We start from the raw sequence: 22,029 nt of genomic DNA on the forward strand, positions 1-22,029 counted from the left end.
AAGGAGAGTTTGTCTCCGTTGTGGCCTTTTTAGTATTTCTGAGACTTGTAACAGGATGCAGTTCTCTGGGGTGGGAGCTTTGACGGTACCTCTTCTGCTGCAGTGTTCAGCTCCTTTGTGAATTCAGTCAGCTCCTCAAAGGAGCGTTTCTCCATCTCCAGCAAAATCTGGACAGTAAGGCGTTCCCTCTTAAGAGCATTTGTGAGAACTGTCATCTCTCCTATTTGTCTGGCAGACAGAAGGTCAAGAACTTCATACTAATGAGGAAAACACATCAGAAAATGCAGACTTAGAAGGCCACTTGCTTGTCCACTAATTATAGTTCTCAGCCATATACATAGTTCATTGTTTATGTTTCTGACAGGCTCATCAGAGCCCTAAAGCCACCTGAATGTCCCCACCATGCTACACAGCACCGAGGAGCCTTCCGTAGCCTGGGTGGATAAAAACCGTATTACATCCCGACACAGAAAACTGAGGGTAATGCTCATCAGCTGTTCTAGCTAGCTAACATAATTGCCATTCTATTCTCACTGCTAATCAGACAACTTACTCTACTGCAGTATTAGAAACTGTATGGCAATGAGTTCTGCAGGAGAGTGGAAAGCATTGGGCTAAGAAGTGCCTCTACTTGATCATCATGCTCGTATAAAATGCATGGAAGGATCACGAACTACATTTAATAGTAAAAGCCTGGAGGAAGTCCTCCTGATTTCTTTGGCAAGGATCTTCCCTTGGGGATAGTTATGGAAGAGGACAATACCTCCTGGAAGTTCAGCTTGTGAAAAATGTTCAAAACTTTTGATACCTTTTACAGAGCTGTCTGTGTGTGGAAGCCTGGTAAGAAAAGGCTCATTTTGAGATTCCTAAATAGTCGTGGGTTTGCCTTGGTTTCTAGTCTTGGAGTGTCAGTGTTGGCAGAAACAAGGATAAGAGGATTATAAACTGTAGGGTTGTGTCTGAAGGTTATAATAAAAAAAATTTCAGACAATGTTTTTGACTCTCTGAAGTCATACCCAGACTGAAATACAGCCCCAAATTTTCCACAAACTGTTTATAAATTTTGTGCCGTCAGACCTACATGTGTGCTTACCCCATTAAAGTCCTTGTAGAAGTCAGTGAGGTCACTGTAAGAAGCAAAATGTAAAAATCTGTAGAAGATAAGTTTCAGGAAGCTTCGGCTGCTGTTATACGTGCCAGGAAATACCTTTTCTGAGAAAGTACAAGAAGTCTGTCAGTACAGCATGATAACTAATCTTTTTTTATTGTTGTTCTCCACAACATGGCTGAAAAATAAGTCTGCGACCTACAGTCTCCCTCAGTCCTGAGCAGCTGCAGACCTTGGGGGGTTTGGCATGCAGAGGGCTTTGGGGAGCTGTGGGGGACAGGCAGGACTGGGGATCCCCGATGGTTGTGGGGCTGGTTTGGGCACAGTGAGCTGTTGTTTACTGTGCAGTTCTGGCAGGTGCCGGGGGTTCCTGGTAGGGTGTTACCGGGAGAGCTATGGTGCTGAGGCATCAGGGAAGAGAACAGATGCCCAAGTGTTTTGGTTCCTTGATTATAAGCTGCAGTCAATGTTTGATGTTTCAGAGGAAAGCCAGTACTCTGTCCTGGGAAGCCCAATGACTGAAAGGTGCTGGGCAGCCTCCCCATATCGTACTTGCTCCTGTGAGTGAATTCCTCTCTGACCCAAAGAGGGACAGGCAGTTGGCAGATGTGACAAACAGCTACAATTCAACTATGCCATGGAGCATCGCCGAAAGCAGACTAGTACCTGAGAAAGTAAGCTGAGATTCCAGGATCCTTTTGATGAAGAGGTAGATAGCATGGGATGTGTTTTGTGGAAGCTCTGGAAAGACGTTATCTAGGCCTCGCACTCTGCAAGCGTCAAGAAATAAGACATCATCAGCTTGAGACTGTAGAGAGTTGTAATAAAGTAATAACATTATTTTGATAATATGTAGTGTAAGTTTTGCCTCAACTGTAATACTTTAAAGCAATAATGGCAATAACGAGAAGTGCAAAAGGTACAGGCTTTATAAGGCATGGGAGAGTTGGCATATACCTGCCTCATTCCGAGCGTGCTGTTCTGGAGCAGGGAACAAAAAGGGTGGAGGTTATGTGAAGATACTTAAGTAGAGCATGACACAGAACATGTGTATGTGGAAAAATCTACCTGAATATCCTTTATTGCAAAAATCAAGTTGGGACTTTTTTTTTTAAATCCATGTGAAATGCTAACACTTGTGCTGGGAAAGAAGTTGCTAAAATGTGAGCTGCTTCCCCTGCCAGAGCTTTCCTGCAGTGAGTCTGGCAGGCAGCACTCCTCTCAGCACATGGTACTCACGTGGCTGTGTAGGCTGGGAAGCTGAGGTCTCCTGGGATTAACTCTAGCAGATCTGTGTTTATGCTGGGCAAGAGGAATTTTAGGTTCTCGAGGAACCAGAATTCATAGTCAAGGTCAGCAAATTTATAAAAGTGCTTGGAAAGGTCTGTGAAGAGTGTTGTCAGCATTTCCATCCTTACTTCATCATTTCTGATGCCCACAATGCCTTCCTGTGGGGAGTGGAAATGTCTGTTACTTGGGAGCTGTTTGGGGGTGGCATGGTGAGGGGGATGATGACTCCCTTTCATCAGCATGCTTGTTTTACCTGGCACCATGAGCAGGACTTTCTCACACATGAAGTGCCTGAGAATCCCTGCCTTTTGAAAGGGGAAAGATGTTTATAATGAAATTTACAGTACCTGTGTCAGAGCCAGATTGAACTTCTTCAGGAATTCACTCATGTTAGGCTCTGAGATTTGGGGATTTTCACCTCTCAGGGCATTCAGGACATCCTGCATTGTGGTCACATTGACTAGGGCATCAGAAGTCAGGGCATATTCCACCAGCTGCTCGATGCTCAGCACATCCAGAATTTTGGCCTAGGAAACACTAGTGTCAGCGACTGAAGATCAGCTAATTCCCTCTTCACTAGAACTAGCTGAAATATTTTTTTCACAGTTTCACACTTTTCTTTTTGCAAATTGTGTTTGTGTGTCATGATTTGTTATTGTTGTTATCCTGAAGTTATTTCTGAGATCCCAGGCAAAGCTATGCCAGCACAGGGAAGACTTTCAAAACGCTGACGTGTATTTTTATATTGACTATCTGATACCCATTCAAAATTGGAGCTTCTTTCAATGCCCTGCTAGTTCAAAACATACTATTATTTCTGGGTTTAGAGTTGCTGCATAGAAGTGGGAATATATTCTATTACCAATCTTGAAATTAAATCCTTTAATGCTCTCTACTGTATGATAAACATTTCTGAAAGCCCCAATTACACATATGCACTTAGTGTAGGGATCATACATACAGCGTCAAAGTTGTTGAGGGTTGCTGTGGCTTCCTGGAGGGCTATATTGTGGAAGAAGGATTTCCAGGTGACTTGTATCCATTCAGTAGTGGACTCAGTTGGACCATCTAAGTGGGGAAAAAGACGGAGTGACTCTCAGGGAATTACCCACCACAGTATGTCCTTTTTAAACAATAGAGCTATTGCAGAAAAGTGGAAAACTCAGATCCCAATTGACTGAAAAGAATAGCTGCCTATTTACTGTTACATTGCAGTGTCCCTTCTACCTCAAGAAAAGTCTGAGACATAAATTACTTGGATACCATTGAAAAGCAAAAGGGAAATACCAGATTATGCTGGTTGGGTACTTTTAATCCTCCCTAGATATCTGCTCTTGACCAGTACTGGATGCTGGACTAGATGGCATTTACATTTTTTACAAAGGAAAATTAGACTTTGTACCTTGAGAAGGCAAAATCAGTGTGCAATAAATAGCAAGAGAGAGAAAGAAAAATGAGGATCCTCAGATCAGGTCAAAATACCAGAAATATCCCTTATTTTTTTTTTTTAACAGTTTCCAGGAATATACATCATGTTTTGTGACAGTCACCAGAGATCAACAAGGTATCCTGCTGTGAGATAGCATTGGAAAGACAGCATTTTTCCACTTGGACAGCCCTCTAATGCAGTAGTGCTTGCCTTTGTGTTCAAGACTGTATTACTGTTGTTTAGCACATCCTGGGAGTTTACCAGCTGAGCCCCTGCTTTCCTGGAAGAATTTATTAGCTGGAATGTGTGGCTTCCCAGTATTACCTTTCAAGATCTGGAGGTTCCGTGCAATCCAGAGTGCTACATCTCTTCTAGAGGATTCAGTCATGTGTTGGTAAGTGTTATCAAGCGCAGTAACACTGTGTGGACAAGAAAAATGAATAGATAGGATGGTGGGTTCTTTGTAACTTCCTCTAACTGGAGCCTTGGACAAGAACAGTCTTTTCTCCAAGTTACTGTGGCCAGTTACTTCGCCTGGAAATTTCTGCTGAGGAACTTGTAATACTCCACCCCTGTTGTACAAATAGCATATATGGACTAAGGCCTAGATTTTATGTGGCCCCGCTCTCTCGTTTCATCTTAAACTTCTGAGATTACTAAATTGTGAGTAAGGGCAGTGAAAAAGTACCCAGACTAGAGCTGTCCAGACTGACAGCACATCTGTCTTTCAGATTTTGATCTGACTCCATGAGGAGTGTTGCCCTGTTTACTGGATGAAGAGAGATTCCAGTGATGCCCAGGAGACTTACACAGCAACTAAAGAGTCATAATCCTGGGGCACAATGAGCGCGAGGGTTGATTCATTGATGACAGGTTGCAGGAAGTACAGCTCGTTTTGGAAGGTGATGTTCCACTCAGCAGCAGTGTATGTCTTCATTTGCTTGGACATACTTGTCAGGTATTGCAGCAGGAGCAGCCGAGCAATGTCATCATTTGGCAGGACTGTGATCTTATGCTGAAACAAAATTATGTGATCAACACATTGGTGCTGGGGCAATCAGAACTGCAATGCTACGGGTGGGGAGGGACCTCTTTAAGTGTTTTTTGTGGCCAGAAGTCAACAAATGGAAGTAAACAATACTCTGAAGAGTGCAGTCTGTGTCACTGAAAGGACCTGATGTGTACAGATGTTTGAATATTACTGTTGTAACAATGTACTTTCAAAATCATAGTGTTTACAAAGCCATTTGTAAAATAACTTTAGATGGCAAGTATCTGCAGGGGAGATGGAGACTGCAGGGAACATGGGTAGTGTCTACCATGCTTGCAGCCTTGGTGAACTGTGTCAGAATCATCTGAACATCCTCAGCTTCGCTTTGCTGGAAGAACTGGACGAGCTGGACTGCTGCATCCATACGGGTCAGTGTGTCCGAGTATACCATCATGTCACCAATCTGAGTGGGAGTGAGGAGGTCCAAAATGGCATACTAAAGAAAGACAGAGGAATTGAATTCTGTTACCTCATACCTGGGCAATCTCATTTCCATCTTTTTTGGCACATCCTCTCTTGAGTGCAAAGGCAGCCTGGATATGTGCAGACTTACCGCATTGAAAGGTTGGTGGTAGAGTGAAACCAACTGAGTGTAAGGTGCTTCTGTGCAGAATTTTCCAAAGAACTGTAATAACCAGTCTCTGGTTGTGGCTTGGGCGGAGCAGGCAGGACCTATGGTGAGGGCACAGAAAAACAGGTAACATGGGAGAGAAGATTCCAGTATACATCAGTACCCAGGATTGCCAAAGCATCCTGAAGGCAAAATAAAGGGTTGAAGTCCTGGAACTGGTAGGCATTACCAGTGAGCTCAGACTGCTGGTTGAGGAATGCCACAATGTAGTTGTATACATCCATTTTGCCAGCTGCAGGGATTTCAGAGAAGACCGCATTGATCCCAGCGATTCTGTAGAAGAAAGAGACTTGGAGTAAATGAAGGACTCGTGGGAGCCAACCCATTGCTGAACAGCTCACATGAAATATTCTGGGCTTGTTCTCTCTGGCTGCCCTAAAAATAAATATATCACAAGAATCAAAGTAAAGTATTGAAAGTCTGGCTTCATTGTTGCCTGGGGAGTTTGTTATTGGTTTAGCGGAGGCAAAGTGAGTACAAATTGAGGTCTCCTAAATGTCTTGGCCCAAGAAAATGTTTGAGTGTAACTAATACCTGAATTAGCAGCAAGTGGGCTAATAAATACAGTAAATAAAAGCCAAATAAGGTGACTTGCCAAGACATGCAAGACAAATGAGTGAGAGGGGTGGGAGTAACTGTCTTCTGGCCTTTTTCTGTTACCATGGCACCCTGTTCCCCTCCTTTTGCAGTTGATCCACTGCACTGAATTGTTCTTTTACTAAATGGTTTAAATCTCAAGCAACGTGGAACGGCTTCAGGCAGGGTGAGCATGACTCACAGAGACTTGTAGGAACTGCAGGACATGGTGTTGGGGATGTCCTGAAGGATGGTGGCATGAATGCCTGGCAGAACAGCCATGAGCCTCTTCTGAAACCAAAGGTGGTAGTCATTGTCTGTGAAGGTGGGGAGCGCAGAACGGAGCTGCTCCACTGTTCTTGCCAGCATGGTGCGCTTCACTGCCATGGAGATATTGAAGATGTTGGCAAAAGGCTGCAGCAGGAACACAAGATGCCACTGTAAGGCTCTGGGAGAATATTGGAAAACTAAGAGAAGAATATTTCTGAGTGATGCAGTTTCTATTTCTAACCCAACAGGAATAGAAAATCATGCCACATCCATAAGGATTTTACAGCATTGTAACAGTGCAGCCAAGACCTGACTAAATTACTCTGAAGTATGAAGTTACACACAGGAGAAATTTCCAGCAAAATTGGCATAGAAGAATAGAGGTTTTTTTTTATTTTATGTCCCGACCTTGATCTTCTATAGCAGGGAAATATTTTGAAACTAATTCAGCACAGTAGGAGGAACAAACGTTAGTGTTCTCTAGACCTTCAGTTTTCAGTGAAGTTACTCTTCTCTATTTGGGAATTCTCTGAGGCAGCCAAGCTGGCATAGCTCCTGATGCTTGCACCAGATAGAAGAGGTTTTCTGAATTACTTTTGACTTATGATACTAAATATATTCCCTGACGTCTCAGACTCTTTGCACAATCCTATATTTTATAGCACAAAGTAGATGCTATATATAGCCATTTTATAGTTCAGTTCCTACTGAGCCTCAAGAAAACAGCCACAGCTGTTTTCTTTGCCAGGTGTGTTATTTTCACTGTCAAGATTGTTTTATTTTCTAGTTTCATGACGTTATTGTTCAGGGGAGAATTACAGGTCTGACTCTCACCCCTTTGCTACTCTTCCAGCTGTCACCTGGTGGCTTCTGCACCTTGTATCTTGGTGCTGGCTGTCAGTGGTAGTTTAAGTGGATTTGCTGGGCTAGGAACTGCGACACCAGAGAAACAGGCATACAGTCCTTTCTGTCACCTCTGCTGCAGAACCTTGAACAGGACTGGGGATACCAGATGTCGCGTGCTTTCAGCTCTTGTTGAGCTTTGTTGCCTCTCAGAGAATGCTGAGCCCCCTGCAAAGCCAGGCCCCAGGGGAGCCCTGAAGGACCCAGCTGATGTGACAAAGCAGCGAAGTGTCTGAAGCTGCAGCTGCCTCCAGGAGGTGCCTACAGTGTCTCTCTGAGTACAGCCCAGAGGAGACTCTAACTCCACACTAGACTTTCATATCAAATGAGGTGAGAGCAGCTGGATTCTAAAGAGTTCCACAGTTTGCTGCTTTAGGCAGGGTGGGGCGAGGGGAGGAGAGGTAACAATTACTATTTTTATTATTTCTGCAGGCCGGAGGCTAGCTTTATACCATTCTAGGCATGTGCTTCATCTTCTGGATGAATGCGGAAAATTGAACAGTTGCTCTGGTACAAGGCTAGCTTTCGTAGTCCTGGGAAAAGCTGAGTTAGTCATGATGCCATATCCAGTAGCAAGTCTTCTGTCTGTGATCACATCGTAGCTGAGGGAGAGACCTGCAGGGTCTGAGTCTTGCAGACTGAGACTTTGCATATCTTCGGTTGGCCTGATGAAAGGTATTGTATTTACAAGGAGCCAAGAAGGGCCCTTAGCTAATTATTGTATTAGAGGAGCCTCAGCTAATGATTGGCACTGGGTGCACAGTCAGAACTGTGTATGTGGGAGAGCCTGAGCCAAAGACAAATAGTAAATTTATGTGAATTAATATGATGGTGCTTTAGGGACCTCTTTGAGCCTTATTCTTTACAAATGCTGGACATCTGGCCTCTGTCTTTCAGGCAGTCTAAGTGGGAAGGGGTTGGTGGCAGCTGTTTCGAACCCAAGCACAGACTAAGCATGTGAGGAATGCAACATGCAATGGCATAATCTCTTTCTGGCCTTGAACCTGCTGCAAGGTTCCCTGGCAAACCTGTTGTATCACCTTTTACTCTAGGTTACTGCACGTTTACAGGATGTACAGGAAGACTTCTGTCCTCACAGACCTCTCCCACTAAGCCCCATTAACAAGCTGTCTGCACTTACCTCCTCTAAAGCAGAGCTAAGCTCATCCCAGTAAGCGGCCAACTCATGGAGACCCGGCAGCTTGGTTAGTCTGTCAAAGATTCGTTCGATGTTAGCAACAGAGCTGAACACATCTTGGGACAGTGTTAACTGGGCAAGCTGGATGGCGGTCAGCTCCTCCAGGAGTGCCAGCTGGAACGGAGAGAATTAATTGTAAATATAGATTCATATTTTCTTCAATTGACGCTGTTGGCATGTGTGCCTGCAGCTTTCCTTCACTTGTTCTTGTCCTCAAGAACAAGGACTCTTTCTCCTCTGGCAGATGCAAGTTATGATACTTAATGTTCATGCTGGAGCTCAGAGCTCCTTCTCTTGTTGGGGCAAGAGTGAGGCAGACCCCAGTTTAGGCTTCTCTGATACGTTCCATGGAAATATTCCTTCAGTGGCCATGCCATAGACTGCCATGGAAACCAAACCAAATTGTCTGATAATCACGTCTAGGCTCTTGAAAGACAAACAGAGAATCTGCATCAGATACAGAGATCCTTTGGCTCCTGTGCAGGTGCTCTGGCTGTGCATCCATCCTTTCTGCTGGGTGTTGTGGTAAGGCAAAGTGAACCAACTGGCCAGGGCTTGTTGGAACGGAAATTCAGGGGAATAATTAGAAACTCTATTTGAACTCTTCCTGTAGCAGAGTGGAAAATCCTGGCTTTCATGAAGAGAATGGAGAAATTTCTATTGTTTCTAATTCAGGAGGAAAGGGCAACATTTTTCTATTTAATGTTTGGTGTTCAAACTATACTCTTTCGCTCTTAGAAGATAAATCCCACTGTGAATTGTGTGACTCTCTAAAAAGGAGACAGAAATAGTTTTGCTCTATAGTAGTAAAATGTCACCAAGTGACTAAATCAGTACTCTTACCCCAGTAAAGTTTCCATTGGCAGCAGCGAAGTCTGTGATGTTAGCTATGGATCTGAATCTTCGGAAGTTAAGCGTCATCCAGTTTTCATCTATCTGACAATCTAAAATGCAGCAATAGCAAATTATTCATGTTTCAGTTTAAGACTCACAAAACCTAATATCATTCCAGGGTGTTTGTGGAAATTATAGAGGAAATATTTCCAATCATCACACATCTAAGCGGTGAATCAACTTGGTTCTAACCAGGTTGGCCCATATTGGTGCGATTTCTGGGAGACTGTCACAAAGTAGTGTCTAGTAATTTCATGGAAATCAGGACACTGCTGCTTGGTTACTTTTCAACTTTAATTCCTTACAAGCATTGTAAGACAAGAATGTTGAAAATAATTCAGTGATTCAGTAAGTCTTAAAAGCAGTTTGTGCTTGTAATAAGGGCACGATTAATTTTTTTTTTTTTTTTTTTAAAATCACCCCTCCCCTCAGTCAACAAGAAAGTAAGAAAGTCTGACGTTGCATTTTGTATTGGGGCAGCTGCACTGAGGCGGAACTGGCTCATTGAGCGTGACATTTACTTTCTACAAAAACCATGGCTCCAAATTATTGAAAACTCCTAGGCACGGGAGAAATCCGTGTGTCAGGTCTGAGGGACACCAGAGGCCTGGACAAACTCAGTGGGAAGAAAAGGCTCACCCAAGTGAGGAAGAGTTTGGACAATCCATTGGGTTATGTCAGTCTTTGTATCTGTTGTCATGTCATCAAAGGCATAGTCCAAACCTCTCACTCTGCCAGACAAGGAAAGAGAAGACACATGTCAGCATCAGTTATTTGCTGTGGCTTTCACAGATCCAAGCTAATAATGTTTTTATCACAGCCAGAAGTGTCTTCTCTGACGGGACAGATGAATTCACAGCCATCCCTCTTGCTTGTCAGATCCCTCCCTGTAGCCACAGTGACATTCTCCTTTACAGTGCGCACAGATGAGAGAAACTGAGCTGGGGTTATACTCACATCACTTGAAAGAGTGGGCAGTTGCTGATAGCAGGCAGTGTCATCAATTCATTGTGAGTGATGGAGCCTAGATACAAGGTCAGTGTCCCATTGAACAGGGATTCCAAGTCTCTTCTTGTCATGGAGGCAAAATGCGGCTTCAGGATCTGGAAAATCCCTTTGAGCATTATGTCACGAACTCCAGTGCTCATTATGCTCTCTATGTGCATCTGGGGAGAAGAATAAATGGGAAGCGATGCAATACTGGAGTGTGATGGAGATGCTTGTCTTTGGATCTCAGTCATTATGTGTATTAGTGTGGCTTTATTCTTGCAGAAATGAACAGCAGATTTCATGATACAGGGCTGGGCAGTGTAAATGAAGATATACTGGAATTTTTTTTGCCTTTTTTTCTCCCCCCTGCTGCTTAATATGAGAGACTTGATAATTCTGCTTGTTTGGAATCATACCATTATATTGTTTTATAGAAATTTGCTTTGGAGAAATCTATAGATGCTTGTGCAGTCAGGAGCAAGAGCAAATGAAAATGAGACCCAAAAGAGGAAGGACGGTGCCCGTAGAAAATAGAGTCTGCAACTGGAGGAACTCTCTTACCTGTGCTACAAGAGAATTAACTTCATTCAGAAAGGTGTGTAGTTCAGATACATTCCGGGTTTGGAGGGTTTTCATAATTTCCGTGACATCTGTCTCTGCACTGGCCCTCGTGTTGTTGGTTAGGATACCAGAGGTGATGAGTAGCTTTCCTAGCTGCACTGAAGTTAGCAAATCGGTCACCTCAAACTAAAAGGGAAAGGAAAAGGATGTCATCCTAGCAGCATTTAAATGCTCCCCCAGCTCTTGTCTTTCTGCATGTGAATGGCCACTCAGAAGCTTACAAATAACCCCAGGCCAAGCACAGCACCCTACTGCCATTGCAGAGTGGCACAACGGAGCAGCCTTGTGGAAACCCAATGTGAGCTTTGCTGGGTGTGATACCTACTCCGTTGAAGCTGGGATTGAGGCGGAGGAAATCACTGTAGTCAGTGTAAATACTAGAGAATCCAAAGTTTTCCTCTAACCAGTCTCGGCTGTTAGAAGTGGTGAATGTACAAGCTACTCCTGCAAGAGATAGTAAGTTGGATGGTCAGAACCTAACAGAGCCTGTTGCAGGAGAGAGGGGAAGCTTTGTCTAAACTGTCAGACACTCATCTATGCAAGACAGTCAGATAAGTGTATGCTGCTGGAAAACTACCTCTCTAGAAGAAGGTGAGGTAGAAATAGTGCTAATAGCCATAGCTGGGCCTTGAAAAAGCTCAGAATGATGCAGGAAGTAGAAAATGGTGCTCAGGAGTGCCAATCAAGAGGCTGAAGTTTCTTCCCAAATTCATATACTAGAATCATCCCACCCTTCTGCAGTTTAACTTGGCCATGCTACAGCACAAAGTGCTCCTGGGATAGGTAAGTAGACCCCTGCGTTCTCTTAGGTTGTTTTGGTGAATTTTGGCGTAATCCTGAAATTATGAGTATTATTGCTCATGTGTTGCTCAAAGCTAGTGTAAGGTTTTAGTATTAAAGTGCTTACGGGATCATAAGAGAAAGTAACATGTAGTAATCTGTTACCTTCTTTTGCTGCTTGCCCATTGAGAAAATCCATTCTGGCCTGGTGCACCACTCTCTGTGTGTCAGGATCTAACTCGTGGTGCACAGAATTCAGTCCTTTGTAGCTGTATATTGATAAAAATGAAAGGGATTTCAGTGTTTCATATCAGAGTATTTATAAGCCATGCTGTACCAAAAAAACAAATATTTTTTAAACCTAAGATAACTCTAGCTAGTGAGAGAAAAGTGAAATGGTTTTGAACCTTGCAGAAGATTAACGTTCACTTAAGTGTTCAGGTGCTTTGTTCATATATCATCTGTGCAAGTTCAGCCATTGCTAATAGTTATTTTCATTGTGCTGTACTGCTTTTTCTGGAGAGACATAACACTGTTTATCTTGAGGTCATAATCTAAAAATTATAATTTCAAAATCTCCAGGGCAGCATTTGACAATACGATAACAGAAGTGCTGCAGGTTCATTTTCATAGTAGTCTTAGAAGCAACAAGTGATAAAAATGTATAGCAGTCACAAAGTTTGCAGTGAGGAGCCGTGCTTATGTATTATCTCTGTTAATTTTGTTTCTCAGTAAGTGCAGATGGCAGATATACTCACATATCTTGGAAATCGGTGCAGCCTATTTTCGTTGGGAAGAGCCTTAATATATGTGCATCAGTAACAGCCAGCATCCTTTTCAGTTTCACCTGAAACAAGTCTTTCAAAGAGGGTGAGCACAGATCGGGGAAGTTCTCTCTGACTTTGGTTAAAATGGTCTCCAGCATTGAGTACATTGCACTGTGGTCAAGTGGAGGAGTCAGTGTTAAAGTTGATAACTTGGTCAAGTAGTCCTCAAGGTAGAGGACGTTATTGGTGCTGAGGACTTGAGTGATGGCAGCAGCTAGGCTGCTGTTGGAGAGCACGTTGCCAAGGACTGTAAGCTGGGCTAGCTGGCTGGCGGTGAGGACCTCGAGAGCTGTAAACTGTGAATAGATAGATGTGACTAAAGACCCAGTGCAAGAGTTAAACTACTGAACAAAGTGCCACATGAGATAAATTCTTCCATACAGCACTGTAGTTAACCAAATTATTGAATATATGATGTAAGTTTAGTAGGCACCATGTGGGTGTGGACTGCTGTCTAGCTGTTCGCTGACCTGTAGCTCTAATCACCGATACTGCTATCCATAAGCAAGTGAAAGTTTCTGTCACTTTATCCCCCTGCTCCTCTATTGCTTGAGTGTTGACAGCCTGCTGGGTGAAATAGCTGAAGGAAGCCCTATTTCAAAGTGATTTCTTACCCCATCAAAGCTGCTCCAGCAAGAAGTCAGATCATTATATGATGCATAACTTTGGAAACTCTTCCAGTTGGTCAGTAGCCACTCTCTTGCTGAATTTTTTTCACAAACTGAAAACATAAAATAATTTGTTAATTCTTGATAAACAGATAAGCATGGGTCTCCTTTGAGACCATGGGGAGGAAAAGGCTTAGAGGGAGGGTACCGGGAAAAATGAAGATGAGTTTGACACAAAGAACCTCACTCTCACTGATCTCCTCTCATATAGCTTGACCTGAGTTCAGAAAAGCTGTTTAAATAGTCTCATTGTGCTTATGAAAGTATGGACAAGTTACTGAATAATTTTTTTTAGAGTCCTTTAACATCTGATCATCTTAACAGCTAATTCTCATTCTGTAGTCAATACATGTTAGTAGTTAATACGGGAATCTGTTGAATCTATTGCAATTATACCAGGAAAATTTGGATTGTAAATACAGATTGCTAACCGTGTGTGGTAAGGAATCTTCTAATCCAGTCAGCTACCAGTTGCCTCGTGCTGTTGTCCATCTCAGAATAAACAGTGTCCAGAGCTTGAACCCTAGAATTCAAAAGGGACAGATGAGACAAACCCTGTTGCCCGCTCCTGGTATGAATAACAATTTGTAGCTCATATTTCCCTTCACTTCCTTCTCTAAGTTGAACATTAGAAATTCTCTTTGGGTGCATGATAGAAACTGAGATAACCCTTTGTGTTCTAAGGTGAATTTGTAAAGCCCTGTTCATATCCTAGCTAATTTCTTCACATCTCCGTCCTGCTTCACGTCGTCTTCTGAGTTTCTGCCCGTCTCCGCTTATCTCATTCACCAGCTCCTCTCTCTGGGAGAGGTTCCCAAGAGGCATAGAATATAATAGTAAAAAATGTTATGTATGATAAATATATGCTGCTTTCTTGCATGGCTGGAAGAGAAACAATCATGTAACACTGATTCCAGTGAGCAAACTGCACTGTCTGGACAGTGTACTGCATTTGTCTTATTCTTTGCTGGCAGCTTTCACATACCGGGCCCTGGGATCTCATTCTGTCTTTGATTTTTTTCCTAGCTCTATCTTTACTGTTCTGTGGATTGACTGTAGTAAGACAAATTAGGAACAGACATAGATGGCAGGAAAAGACATCAAAATTCAAGTCTTAAAAAGTACTGTTTGACAATGCAATGTATTTCCTGGTTCTATCAAACCACAGGCACGTGTATACCATCTAATTAGACTCTGAGCTTAGATAATACGTACACTGTGGCCAGGCCATCGCAAGTGACTGGAAGCTGTGCCATGCAGTCTAAGATGCTGGTGCCAATGGAGGGAAGGTAGGCATGCAGGGTCTCCTGGAACCAGGATGCCAGGAAACCTGCGTTTGCAACTTTAGGATCAGACTTCACAACTTCCCAAGCTGCATTTAACATGAAGGCTTTGGTGGCTGATGCAATCCGGTCACTGCGGACCTGAAAACAGGACGGAAAATGCTGAAAGTATTGCTGACTTATTATGGGTATTGTTAGCATGCTTAGGGGTAGTGCCAAGACTAGAAACTCTTTGTGGTAGATTCTGCACAATCATTGGGACAAGAATGCCATCCCTTTGCCAAGATCTTCAGGTTGGTTGTTGTCATGCTTTTCTAACTGGAAGTGACTTGTCTGGATGGGGCCAGACCAGGCTGGATGGGGCTTTGAGCAACCTGGTCTAGTGGGAGGTGTCTCTGCCCATGGCAGGGGGGTTGGAACTTGGTGGTCTTTAACGTCCCTTCTAACCCGAGCCATTCTATGATTCTTGAGAAGATACAGAAATTGCCTGTGTGCTTTGAATCCCCATATGTAACATCAAATAAGTTCATCTGTACTGCCTTGAAAATTACTCCTAAGAGTGGCTTGAGCAAATCTCTCTTCTTTGGTGCTGACACTGTACTAGGAGCATGGACACGGCAAGAACCGTGTCTGGGCTGAAAGGTAGTAACTTGTTCGGGTAGACTCTGCTCTCTTCAACAGAGAGAAGTAGTAAATGCAAGTAGAGAAGGAGGAGGAGGAGGTGTTCAGCTGAGTAAAAAGTAGATTTATCACCCCAGTAGCCAGACTCCTCTTCTGTTTTTGTTAAGGAGAATGGAAAAATAAAGTTTTGAGGAGGATTTGGAGGGGAAGAAGGGAAGAGAAAGCTGGTTTGTACTGAAACTTGTGCTACGTTTTTGTGTAATTGTAGTAACAACATACTAGAGAGCTGGGGCTGTAGACTCCCCAGGTAATTATTGACTGGTCTCTGTTCACATAGCAGCATGGGGGAAAAAAACCCAGTCAAATACTCAACTATGGATGTAGCTGAACCTAAAGAGCCCCTGTGTATGGTCTGAAGAGGGAGCTGCTGATGGTCCTCCACTCTGATGCTAATATTACCTGCACACTGATTTCATTTAGAGCAGTTTGCAGCACTTCACTGTTGACTTGTTGAAACAAGAGCAGGAAAGCCCCTTGGTCCAGGAGAGCAGTAGGGTCTGTGATGTAGCACATGAGGATGGAGGAGAGTTGCCTTGATGTCAGCTTGGTGCCCTGAGACATACACAAGCGTGTTAACGTCAGAAAAAGGGTAAAGATCTACAAGTCCAGGGTCAGAGTTTGCAGTTCCCTTGCTCTTGCTACAGACAATCTCTAGGCAAGAAGGAGTGGCCAGGCTTGCAGCCTTTTGGGGTAGTTAGTAGGACAGACCTTTTGGAGGTGACTTACTGAAGCGCAGGCATACTGCCGGAGGGAAGGGCTGCACCAGTCATCACTCTTCAGGATGGAGCTTAGATTTGAACTGGAAAGGAAGCAGGAAACATTGAACGTTTTCCACTGAATGTCTGATGAGAAAAGGGATTGGTGGGCTGCAGAGAGCTCAGGTTCTCTTGGTGAGCCTTTTGGGAGATGGTATTTTAGCACTAACATAATCTCTCCCAAGCAGTGTGGATACTAGTTCCTAGGGGTGCCTACCTGCTTTCAGAGGAGCAGTATGTTGGAGCTGTGAAAGAAGAAAGAAATGTATGACATTAATATTTTAGTCTCTCCCTTCGAGGATATGTATGATGCTTTCCTTTGTGTACAGAAAGTATTGACAGTCCTTCCAGTTTCACATTTGACAACTTCTCCCTTCAGCTCCTTGTGTTTGTTATTCATGTTGTGTGGGAAGTGGTGGATGTATAATAGTGTTTCTTTTCAGTGCTGGTCTGAGACCGCTGAAGGGCTCTAAACAGCTGTTAAATAAGCGATGCAGAAATTTTACATGGCTTCTATTCAGGGACATCTAGGAGCATCAACTTTCCTAATACTTCCATTCTGCTCTTTTATGTGCCTAGACCCTGTCCAACAACTCAAGTGCACAAATGCTGCCTTAGATACAAACAAAATTTTACTTACACAAGAGGAATGCTGGACACTGGGAAAAGAGAGGAGAGAAAGCAGTGGTTAGGACAATATTCATGACGTGAAATAGGATGTAATTTACTCAGGCTGCCAGCTAAAAAGCGGTGACTCCTGTGTTGCCTTGCCCTGTTTGCATCAGGCAAACCATTGGGATGGGCTGAAAGATGCCCAGTACCACAATGCACCCGCTGTTCAGAACAGACCGGTCGCTCTTGGCTCAGGACAAATTGACCAGATTCTTGACTGGTGCAGGTCAGTGTTCTGGCGGAGTTGCATTCATTCCAGCCAACAGATCAGCTTTAAAGCAGGAATCCTCCCTGGCTACAGAATTATACCCTCTCTCCTTCAGCTCGTGAGTTTGTGGAGCTCTGGGAGGTATTGCAAGTCTTTGTTTGTAACCTCATGGAGGTTTCCTTGTGCTAGATTGTTCTTAAGTCGCTGTCGATGAGTGAATAAAATGGCATTTTGACTATTATAAGTGGCTATTACAGGTAACTGATGTTACTTTTAAGTGCCTGCTGTATGATCAGTAACCCAGAAACAAACTTTTTACAGCATTCAGTGATGTTACACACATACCTGATTTAAACCTTTTACACATGGCCCTAAAGAAAAAAAAAACACAAGTGAAATAGTTAGATGAATGGACATAAACTGATTTTCTTCTAACTATCATAGACTCCCACAGAAATGCAAGAACAGAGACTGGGGAGCATGAAATTAAGCTTGTTTTTCATCCTTCACTGGTTTATGCTCATCTTTCTTATATACTCAGATATATACTAATAGTGAGCACACATGCTAATGATTCATGCTATTTTTGTTACATGACATTGCATGTTCAGTGTTGGAGCCCAAACCACACTGCAAAATCTTGACAACACCAGAGGTGCTTTGCTCTGTTGCACCAGTTACTATATCCAGCTCTGTGGGAATCATCCCTCAGCGTGGTTGTTGATCTGAATTGACTTACCTAAAATGAGTAAAGTTATCAGTGCAGTTAAAAGTGGTGGCCTTTCTTTTCCCTTCATTGTTCTTCTTTTCTTGAATGGATCACCTTTTCAAGCCTAAAAAAGCATAAATGATCGGTGAATTGTCTCTTTTTACTACAGATACTCTCCTGAAGTTCTGTGGAAATTCTCCTTACTGCCCAGATTGTCAGGCCCAGCACTCTGCAAATGGAGCTGGAGAACCATGCAGTGCTCTGAGCACATCCAGTCTGGCTATAGACTTCCTTACTTCTCACTGGAACCAGCTCTCTCTCTAATTGCTGTAAGGGCTTTCAGCCTTTGCTGAGGTGCACTCAAAGGGCAGGTGTGGGTCCCTGCAGAGTGAATGGAAGCTCACTGGCAGTGAATGTACTTCTCTAAGTTGTCTCTGGCTGTATTGGAAAGCTGCTCTGGGTTTGTGCATGCTGCAGCTTGGAAAATGAAGCTATAGGGCAAAGGATCCTCCTGGCATCTCTGCTTACATCCCTCGGAGCCAACAGCAGCTCCATTATGGTGATGGTGACCCAGGTTTGCCTTGCTTCTGGGGTGGTTGTTAGTGCCAGGGAAATTTCAGTGACCTCAACACTTGTGAAAGGAAACAGACTGAGGGATGGGTGCCTTGTACAAATAATCAGAGCTAGTATTAATCACCAGTGAACAAAAACATTCCTCCAGCACTAAAAGACACTCTTAAAATTTGATTGTATTTTTTTTCTTAAGAGTATGTTTCTAAGTTGTTATTTTTTTTTTTGCCTGATTTACTTTGTCAGCTATCACGTTCTGCCTGATGACCAGAGACAGTCAGATCGTGCTTATATTAGAAATTCTCAAATACAAACATAATGTTTTTCTTTGTAACATATCTCACTGCAACACAGCACAGAGCCTGTACCACAGATCCCTCCAGTCTTTCAATCAGTGTAGTAATACTTTGCCTTGAGAGTAAAGTTTCAAGTATCCTATGTCCTAGAGCAGCCACAACCACTGACAAATCACTGTTTTGCACTTGTCATATTTTACCCATCTTTTTCGCTGTGCCTTTCTGTTTCTATCTTTTCTCTGAGCACCTTGCTTTATTATTTAAAAAAAACCTTGAAAGAGATAATGGAATGGCTGGAATTAGCCAAGAACAACATCCAGTTCAACTGGAGATCAGTTGCTCTGCCAAATTATGTGTAAGAGCAGCAACATATACATTCCTACATAGAGTACCAACTCGCTCGTTAATAATCATTAACTTAATTATTTAGCTGAAAGAGAAAGTAGCCATACCTCCCAAAACTTACTTTTTCTTCTTCCAGAACCTTGTGAATTCAAGAAAGCAGCATGTAGTCCAGCAACTGAGTGCAGGAGTAGCTCTTTCTTCAGTTGTCACCTTTTTATACGGTGGTATCCAGCTGATCACAGGGGATGGACGTGGTGAGTGATGCCAAGTGACTTTGACTCTGTTCCAAGGAGCGAAGGCCCAGCCCTTCCTGAGGCATCCTCAGATGTCACATAACTTGTGTCACTTGTTAAAAAAATTGACCTCCAGTAGTAGTCTCTGTCCTTCTCCACCCATTCAGCATGGAAATAAGCTGCCTTAAAGTGAGAACAGCTTTTAAACGGGAAGGGCCAAAGCATTGATGAAGACTTGATAGTGCAATTGCATAGACAATTTCTGCATTATTTTCCCAAATAGGTTTGTGGGAATAAGTTTGGCGTTCCCTGGAGAGCTCAGAACCTGTCAGAATTAGAGCCCTCTGTAGTCTTATGCTATTGAAGTTATGACCAGCCAACAAAGAGGCATCACGTAACACTGTTTTCATAAACTGCCACTGCAAATACTGGTTGTTGTGCACTTATTCTGCTTTTTGGTACAGGAAACTTTTCCTCAATAGTAGTGTAAAGAAAAGCATTAAGTCTATGTTAGCTGTAAGGACAGTTTCATTGCAGGCTTGTTTGGATACTTCTGGTGTAATGAGGTGGGTTAATCTGTTATGTTGTACTTCTGAGTCCAAAGGGATTGTTTGAATAAGATCACAGTCATTGTGTTTTCATGTAATTTTTCTTAACTATTTCTTCTATTCAGCTATCTCTTTTTGGTTCAGAAAAGTGCTCTGTATCCTAAAAACTTTGAAATTGGTGCAAACTCTTGCTGAATTGAATGCAAGAACTTAAGAACAGGTACCTCTGAATTAGACCTGTGAATCCCTGGTTTCAGCTGTCTGTGTCGGAGGAATTCCTAAGCCAGAGCATGGAGATTTATCTTTGAGTTTAAGTGCCCATGGTGAACTTCTCTACCATGAATTTTTCTAACTGCATTTTGGCATCCCTGGTATCCTGTGGCGATAAATTCCATTCTTGAACTCCCAACGTGTGGAAAGATGCTTCCTTCTTCTTTTTTGGAAGGTTGTGCCCAGTAATAGAAAGTTTGATGGGATTTTGCTTCAAAGAAGGTAGGTCAAGACCTTGTAATTGTCAGAGGGGTTTGCCAGGAGCTGAACTGCCGCTCCACTGAGCGATACAGGAAGGTGAGGGAAGATAACAGCCACTGGAACGGCCAGAGCTGTTTGAACCTTGAGTAGTCAGACACGTGCTTAAGGTCAGAAACATAAGGGAGATTTTAGAAACACTGATGCAGGCTGATGGGTGTGAGACCAACTCGTCGTCTTGGATATCTTTGATTTAAAGAAGTTTTGTGGGTTGTGTTTTAATGTCAAGAGGACAGCTTTGGAAGAGGAAGTCTTTTGTTTTTGCATGGGCTCCTGGTGTAGTTGTGCAACAGGATCGGTTTCATTTCAATAGTGAAAGGAAGGTGAATATTTAGCTTTAGGGGAGGTGAGTCATGCTGCTCTGTCATACATGGTCATTCCTTTAATCCTTGCCATTTGCAAGGGCTGTGCCAAGCTCCTATTAAAGTGAACACAGTTGATTTATTATTTCCTGCCATCTTTCAGAGCTTTCCTTTCTTCAGTACAACAGAAGGTAGGCGTATCCTCGGGGCAGACTGCCCCGTGGGGAAAGGTGTTTTGAATGATGAGCATGGACTGAGATTTACCCCAAACATAAACCTGGCACACTGCCTGTGTACCTCTGCATTCTCTGGGGCATCCTGAGAGGTGGCATTTGAGCTATCAGATATTAGGGCTACAGTCTTCCTACATGGGGTCAAGGATATTGATTTTCCTTAAATGTGGAATCAGTCCCCGGCTTGACTCTGCAGCCACTGAGTTATCAGTGTCTCATGCATTACTTCAGAGCACAGACATGTTCTAATAACTACAGCAATAAAACAGAGAGCTTTTATATCTTTAGTTGCAGTAAGGTAAACTGCATAGATTTTATTTGTTGCTTTCCTTCATGTTTGATCTTGGGCAGTGTAATTTACCTCTTCCTCCTCTGTTGGCCAAAAGAATTTTTAAATTAAATCCACAAATATTGCCCTTTACAGCAATTTTCTGTTGGGGACGGGTATTTTTCTTTTGTTCTGTTTTGTTTTTTCTAGGCTATGTTCTGTATTTTGCTTCACACATATCATCTTAGATGCATGTGAGAGACTTGGAATAAAATACCTGTTTGTTTCCTCCTGCACGTTAAAACTAGCTGTAAATATGAACACGAACCTGAGTTTAACCATCACATCCCTGAAATGGACCAGCATGCATTTTTTTTTTGTGGCAGCGTGCGTCTACTGAGCTGGTGCTCAGAGCTCCTTTTTTTCTGAGAGGAGTGCCGGTACCCCCATGACCATCACTGTTCTCCGTGGACATCTGCAGCTAGTCCTGCCCGAATGTCACAGGGACTCATCAAGGCTGGGGGTGTTTTCATGTCTCTCCTGCAGTGCACCTTACCAGCTAAACAAATGCCTACAAGCACATCGGTATCTGGAAAGGGTGTTGCAGGGTGTGCCTGCACCCCAGGTCCTGTTCTGCACCCCAGACAGCACACACAGGTGAGTGCCACCTGATTGCTGGTGGCTTTTGTATGGAAGTGAGGACTGGGTGACATCCTCAGTGGTAGCAGCTCCTGAGGTATGAAGCCCGCAGCCGCCCAGGTGAGAGTCACTGGTCAATTCTGCAATGAGGAAGAGGCTGATAATAAAATATTGGCTCTGTTATCAGTGGCCCATTACAATTACTGCATTGGGGGTCAGTTCTGGGATGTAGCTGGGAGGAAGCTGCTCCTAGGGCAAGCAAATGGAAAAGTATGGCCGCTCTATTGACTGTCTGCTTCATAGGGGTCAGGCCCTCTTATCCAGTGGGAATGGAGTGTAATGGGATGGGTATTACACCCTAGGGTATATCTACTTGGGGATTAACTTAAATTTGGTATTAAAACTGGTAGCAAAACTGAATCACCCTTCAGGTGATGTCTTCATATGGGTATGCTGCAGTAAAACAAGACTGCTTGAAAGTCTCGCTTTACCCTAAAATGGCACAATCTTTCTCATCCGGCTA

General features: G+C 43.2%; 1 protein-coding gene across 13 annotated transcripts in view; it reads left to right on the top strand.

Moving 5' to 3' along the window:
* MSLN (mesothelin) overlaps window positions 1–22,029 on the top strand; it is a 75,780-nt gene that overhangs the window by 19,234 nt on the left and 34,517 nt on the right. For 4 of the 13 annotated variants that reach the window (XM_063344528.1, XM_063344536.1, XM_063344529.1 and 1 more), the window contains 2 exons: window positions 3,913–4,221; window positions 21,078–21,524. The exons of 2 other annotated variants lie outside the window; for them this stretch is intronic. The gene's annotated coding sequence lies outside the window, so the exon portion shown is untranslated. Of the gene's footprint in view, window positions 1–3,912; window positions 4,222–18,889; window positions 19,010–20,529; window positions 20,558–21,077; window positions 21,525–22,029 lie in introns of those variants that run through there. 7 more of the 13 variants (XM_063344532.1, XM_063344535.1, XM_063344530.1 and 4 more) reach the window with 6 other exon arrangements.

Source organism: Chroicocephalus ridibundus, chromosome 8 (assembly GCF_963924245.1).
Source record: "Chroicocephalus ridibundus chromosome 8, bChrRid1.1, whole genome shotgun sequence".
Lineage (NCBI taxonomy): Eukaryota > Metazoa > Chordata > Aves > Charadriiformes > Laridae > Chroicocephalus > Chroicocephalus ridibundus.